Source organism: Ischnura elegans, chromosome 13 (genome assembly GCF_921293095.1).
Source record: "Ischnura elegans chromosome 13, ioIscEleg1.1, whole genome shotgun sequence".
In the NCBI taxonomy this organism is placed as follows: domain Eukaryota; kingdom Metazoa; phylum Arthropoda; class Insecta; order Odonata; family Coenagrionidae; genus Ischnura; species Ischnura elegans.
In genome coordinates, this window is record NC_060258.1 from 7847938 (window position 1) to 7855132 (window position 7195).

Sequence of the window (7195 nt, forward strand, 5' to 3'; positions counted from 1 at the left end):
CCTGGTTTTGGACCCACCCGAACGAAATTCCTGGCTACGCCAATGACCCTTCCTTTGATTTATTCTGTCCATCAACGTTCTTTTCTCATTATCCTATTTAACACGTATTCTTTCCCAACTCGATCCGTCCACCGTATTCCCTCCATCTTCCTTCAAACCCACACCTCAAACGCCCCAATCCCGTCCCTGTATCTCTTCCCCATCCTCCAAGTCTCACATCCATACATAAACACGCTCCACACATAGCATTTCACCGATCTCTTCCTCAATTTTAATCCCAGTGCCTTGCTACACAAGGCTCCCTTCTTCTTCTTGAAAACTTCTTTCACCATTCCTATCCTTCTTTTTAATTCTCCTATACTTTTCCAGTCTTTAGTTATCAAAGTCCCCAGGTAGCTGTAGGTTCTCACATTCTATATTTCGCATTGTTTTGTCTTCACCATCATACCATCTACATTTCTCACTTTTATCAATTTAGTCTTGTTAACATTCATTTTCATTCCATATGTTTCCATTCATTCTTCCAACCCTGTTACCAATATCTGCAGTGACTCTGTGTCCTCGGCTAAAATCACCGCATCATCAGCAAATCTAATGCATCTTAATTCACAGTGTCCGGCGATATCTGGTGGAAATGTTTTATATCCATGGGAATAAAATAAAATGGTAAACTTCCACACAATTGTTAATTTTGTTGTTCTATAAATCAATTGTTAATTGTGTGGAATTTAACATCTTATTTCATTCTCATAGACTAATGCATCTTATTTTAACTCAACCAATACTTATTCCCTCTTCTCTTTCATCCCATGTTACACGTATCATTTCTTCAACATACTTACAGTGAACCCTCGTTAAAGCGAGTACGGGCCATTGCGAGACCCCCGCTATTACGAGAGAGAGCGAGGCACCGTCATGTGACCCTATAATAAGCATGTTACTGAAATTCGTTTTTACGAGGCCCTTTTGTTGGTGGCACTCGCCATGGCGAGTGTTTCGCCAGAAAACCTTCACCGAGAGTCCCTTATCTCTGTAATTTCTTGCGATCTGTTAGAAATGAACTTAACATGGAGTGCTCAGCCTCAAATTCATGTAGTAAACTGTCTTTCGATATAAATAAGTAGTTCATTTGGGTGAAAATATTGCTACATATGATAGAAAAAGTCTTCCAAGGCAGGAACTTTATACAACCTTCCACCGTTTTCGACTGCAGAAACAAATGCAATACGTGATTTCAATTGACTGCTGTTTGATGTACAGGAGCAATAAATATACACCAATGAAACATTTGAAGCATTAAATAATGGCGATACAGTTTTGTGTTATTTTTTGAATTTTCAGTGGAAAATACCAAAATAATAGAATGATTACATAAAAACACCAATTAAGTGCATAGAAAAATGGCTTCGTTGGTTGTGCATTGGCGTAATGATTAACAAAGCAACGCTGTGCATGATTTTTATTCAGTGCGGCGCTCATAAATTGTTTGAATACTTAGTCGTTGTTTGAGTAAGGAAATTTAGTGATGCAAAAAAACATCGCCTTTCGTCTGGATTTATGCTTACGTTTATCGGATAGAATTTTATCTGTCGCCGCACCACTCCTGTTCCTGCGTATTCGTTCGCAACAGGTATATTGGCTATTAATGGCTCCACCTCCGGTAAAGCGACAATTCCCTATAGCGAAAGGTTATTTGAGCAGTGGGGTCTCATGTTATCGAGGTTGCACTGTATTGAACAACAACAAACTGCTGGTGACAAACAACATCCTTGCCTGACCGCTCTACCTAGTTCCACCCATTCAGTCATGTTTTCTTTCACTTTCACCGCTGCCTTTTTTCTCAAATACTATTCACTTATCAATCTTCTTTCCTTCAAATCTACTTTATTCATCTTCATAATTTCCATCTTCCAATTTACCCTATCGAAAGCCTTATCCAAGTCTATTAAACACAGATTCATTCCTTTTCCTCTTTCCACATATATCTCTCCTATCAACCTCAGTAGTCCTATGGCATCTCTCCTTCCTCTTCCTTGCCTGAAACCAAACTGCTACTCACCAGCAATTTCTTCCATTATACTTTTTAACCTTCGATTTAGCACTCTTTAACAGGATTTTAGTAGCAGCATGTGAAAGTAAGCTGATAGTTCTACATATATACTCAGTACATTTATTTGTTCCATCCTTTTTTGGAATGGGTATCATAACAATCTTTTAAGAAATCTTCCGGCCATTTTTCTCAGTACATATTATATATTTTGTTGCACAAGTCCACCATCTCATTAACTCCCTCTTCTGTTAAACATTTGAAAAATTCTGTTGGAAGCTCATCCACTCCAGTAGCCTTCCTATGTTTCATTTCCTTTATTGCCTCCCACACTTCACACTTCAGTATTTATACCCATTACCTTCACCCTTGGTACCCATCCTCTGCCTCCCATTCACTTTCTATATCCAATGCTGCAGGTTTTTGAAGTGAAAACTTCTTTAGTTAAGCACTTTTTTGGGATGGGGAAAAAGCATAAATTCGCGTGAGCATCACCAACCCAACACCGCGATCGCTATATACATTTCCGTCTTAAAATTCGTCTCTCAGTATCACATCCTCGGTAGTATAGTGGTGAGTATCCCGGCCTGTCATGCGTGAGACCGGGGTTCGATTCCCCGCCGGGGAGGATATTTTTCTCAATTTCATACATTTAAAAAAATTTTACAATGGATATTTCAACTACGCAGGCTGACTAGGTATAGTAAATAAACTTTGTTAATATGTATATTGTTAATATATAGACTGTTAAAGTCTTTTTGTTTTAAAAATATGAAAATTGAAAATAAAAATCTATAATGTATATTGTATAAATTCATTAAATATGAAGATCTCGTGCATGAACGTGCAGAAGAGTGTACAGGCTTTAAAAATACTGGTCAGTACAATTTAAGGAAGTTTCTTTTATGTGCATAGTGAACAATATAGGTTTAAAGCATATTAAATAAAAGAAATAAAAACATTATATTTAATACATAAATGATGTCTATTCATACACATCTTATTTCAATAGTAAAACAATATATATATATATATATATATATAATATTTAATAGTAAACAGTTTGCTGAAAAAATTATTTTAATTTTTGTTGAAAAACAAGTATTACTGGAAAAATTAGTTCTTAAATAATATTTAATCTATATAAAAAATAAATGGATAATAATTATTTCAGTTTTCACTTCTGTCGGCCAGTCCCACGACAGCCCCGTTTTTTTCATTTGTTGGGCGATTCCATGAAAATGTCAACTTTTTCTGTCGAATTAAAATTTAGGCTGGAAATATTTTTATCTTGATTAATCTACAGCTAAATGATTGAGTTTTATGAAATCAGTATTTGAAACATTATTCAGAGCGTTATGAAAAGTTTCAAATTATACTTCGATTCACAGACCTTTGAAGATGTTTGAAAACATTACGCTTAGGAGGTTGACCTGGAAGTAATTCCGTCACATGTTAGTTTTGGGCATATTTAGAAGGTATTTCGATAGTTAATTTTGTTTCTGTATACAAGCACCACCTTCATAAATATTTTTTGATCATGTACAGTTAGAAGTTTTGCAATTGTTATGTATTATAAAATTTTATCGAAATATCATATTGTATAGTTTTCTCCGAAGGTAATTCCGTCACTAATGGAATTGTCCTGTTGCGTATACATATTCTACTCCGCTACATATTTTTTCCATCTTTCACTTACTTCCACTTGTTCTCATATCATTTTACCTTCCGTATCTTCAACCTCTCCGATTCCTGCTTTTCCTCTCTTTGCCTCCCATGTAATATCCTTTACCTTGTTATACATCAACTCATATTGGCTTTTTTCTCTCTAATTCTTCCAAAACTTCACATTTGCTTGTTAACCATTTCTCCTTCGCCTTCTGTGTTTCCCTTTTCAGCTCATTGTTTAATTTCCTGAATTGTTTGTTATGGTTATTTATTTGTCAAATCTTTCATTGGATTAAATGGATTCAGGGGCGGATCCAGAATTTCTTTCTAGGAAGGGGCACAAGCAAGGCCGAATCCAGGATTTTGTTATGGGGGTGGGGGGGACAAGGATATCTCGTAATATAAAACAAACGCTATGATAATGGGACCGTGTTTAAAATCTTGCATATTTTTGAGGGTCTGGGGGGGGGGGGGGCACGTGCCCCTGTGCCCCCCCCCCTTCCCCCTGGATCCGCCTATGAATGGATTTGGGTTTTTTTGTATTATTTTTTGTGTTTCACAATTTTAATGCATTTTTCCATTTTCTTCATTATTATTTTTTACTCATTCATCTCTGCGATTTTAAGTTTTGTTAAACAAAATCCACCTTCTATGTGCAACCTGGAAGTAACAGAAATGTGGTTCTAATGATGTATGGTTTTTTTCCAAAAAAATATATTTTGGTTGGAAATATCATGCTTAGGAAATATTTACTTCGTGCTCTTAATAATTGATTTTTATAAGGTATTTCTGGATTGATAATATTTCTACCTGTGCTACACCATACAAGTTGCTATAGCCAGATTTATCATCCAGATTTTGTATATTTGTTCCATTAGATATGAATAGAATACAATTATTTCATTATCTCTTCTGAAATAGTGTTATTTTATCTGGATTCTGAAAAAATATTATAAACTCTGGAGGTACATATTTTGCATGTCAATTGATTTATGATTTTCACTTGTAATTAATAATCTAGGATATAGAATGCATATCTATGAGAAAAGAGATGCATCTCTGAATTATTCCCTTTCGTAACTGTTGGATTATCTCTGTAGATGAATGGCGAGATATTCTCACTTAATGTATTTCCTGTTCTCATTTTTTGCATTATTTTTTTTACATACATATTTCTTTTTTCACATGTCTGCAAATGATACTATAAGAAAGCTATATATTTATTTTTTGCAATAATCAGTTCAATTTTCATGCAGTTGTAAATGCCTATTTTTTCTATAATTCATTTTCTTTCTTGAGTAGTACATACAGTATCATACTATATTCTGTTACAATGCCGTTCAAGGCACATTTGGAGAAATAGCATTTTATTGAATGTGACATGACTAAACTAGGAATTTTTTAATTTGTGCTGCAAACTCTTGTGATGCTTTATATAAAATTGCATATCATGCTCCATTCAGATAAAATAAAATTAGTCTGGCATAAAGTTTCAGTGGTTTCAGTATTTTCATTATTTGTAATCTAATTGCAAATCAAAGCTAGTACTATATTTTTCAATTTTGTATGCATAAGATATAAATCAATTTCAAGGGTCAAAATGAAAATAATCGAGCTCAATATATGATTAATATTGTAATTATAAGGCATTTCCTTCTAATCCAAGGATGATCGCCGGCCTCGGTGGCGGCGGGGTAAAGTCCTCGCCAGCCAAACCGAAGGTCGAGGGTTCGAGTTCCGCCTGGGTAAGTTACCCCTATCCAGGGCATGGATGTTTGTGATTGTTAAATGTTATCAACCCCGATGTAAAGGCCGAACAGTGCTGTTTTCGGTGGTGTGTGAAATAAATAAATAGATGTAACTCTTTTTTAATGGCTGCTTGTAAATCACATGATACAAGACCTTGATGGTATATATTACATTGTTGTGATAGTGCATGTAAGTCTAATATGCGGAGATCACTGGCCTTATGTATTTATTTTTAATTATATAAGGCCAGTTTATTATACATACGTACTCTGATGAAATACGAGCCAAAAGTAAAGGACCATCGTCTTATCAAATTTTTACAGATAATTAAGTTGAGGTACAACTCCCACTCACAATCTGCCGCTACTCATTGTTTGTAAGAAAGTAGTATCTATACATACAGTGGACCTCGTTAAAGCGAGTACGGGCTATTGCGAGACTCCCACCATTACGAGAGATAGCCGAGGCACCGTCACGTGACCCTACAATAAGCATGTTACTGAAATTCGAGTTTACGAGGCCCTTTTGTTGTTGGCACTCGCCATAGCGAGAGTTTCGCCCGAAAACCTTCACTTAGAGTACCTTCCGTAATTTCTTGCGATCACTGAGAATCACTGTAATTTCTTGCGATCTGTTAGAAATGAACTAAACATGCAGTGCTCAGTCTCAGATTCATGTAGTTAACTGTTGTTCGATATAAATAAGTTGTTCATTTTGGCGAAAATATCGTGGCATTAACATTCGCAAATGCTTAATCTTCTTTTGTTCCTCGGGCGGCAGAAAGCAGACGTCAGCATACCCGCACGTCCGTGAGTTGCGTGAATATAAAGCATTTGATGGCAGAGACCATGGCCAAAAAACACCAAACACGTCCAAGCAAGAAAATAAAAATACAAGAGTAATATGGGAATGGCGTAATTAATTTATCCTCCTATTCGCTCTTCACAATAAAAAAACAAAAGCGCCCAAGGAATGCAGACCATGAAGAGTTAGAAGGAGCTTTGTTCGGATGGTTTTGCCGACTTCAATCTGCGGGAACTTCAGAGAAAGGGGCTATGCCTAAGCCAATAGCGGAGTAATTCAGTGATAGAGTGTGAATCGAGAATTTCAAGATTTCGGAAGGTTGGTTATATTAATTCAAAGCACCATAGCGTTACCTCCCGTCATAATTGCTGGCGACGCCTGCGGTGTAAACCTGAAGTCGTGGAAGAAAGGACTCTGATCCTAAGTATCTTAAGAAGTATTCCCCGCGTGATATAACATAAAACGAAACGGAACTCTTTTACAGCCTACTCTCCGACAAAACCCTCTTGCAGCACGAGGTTTTTCTTACAATGATGCTTCTAGAGGTAGGTGGTGCGCGTAAGCGATCCTGTAGGATGTACGATACAATGATACTCAGAGTGAATTGCCCGGATGGACATATTTATTCTCTGTTGCGGTTACACGTAATAGTCACGATAACAATGTACTATTCGCGTCAATGGTCGGAATCGTACTGGCGCTCTCTTCCGACACCCGAGCGGCCGAGCGTGGTGGCCGCTGGAAGAACTTACAGAACAACTGACTATCGTTCGGCGCCAAGTCGTATGCATTTGGCGCCGCCACAGATGGCATATGCGAAGAGCTGATACTGCGCACTTTCAGTTTATTTAATTTAAAAAATTCTGCATTCCTTTTTCATGTTCCTCAGTTATTACCGTGAATTTTAAATCAATAAATTCATACTCG

At 36.6% G+C, this 7195-nt stretch overlaps 1 non-coding gene across 1 annotated transcript; it reads left to right on the forward strand.

Annotated features, from left to right (window-relative positions):
- Positions 1 to 2603: 2603 nt before the first annotated feature.
- Positions 2604 to 2675, forward strand: Trnad-guc. The gene has a single exon. It is a non-coding gene; the product is annotated as a tRNA-Asp (tRNA).
- The last annotated feature ends 4520 nt before the right edge of the window (positions 2676 to 7195 follow it).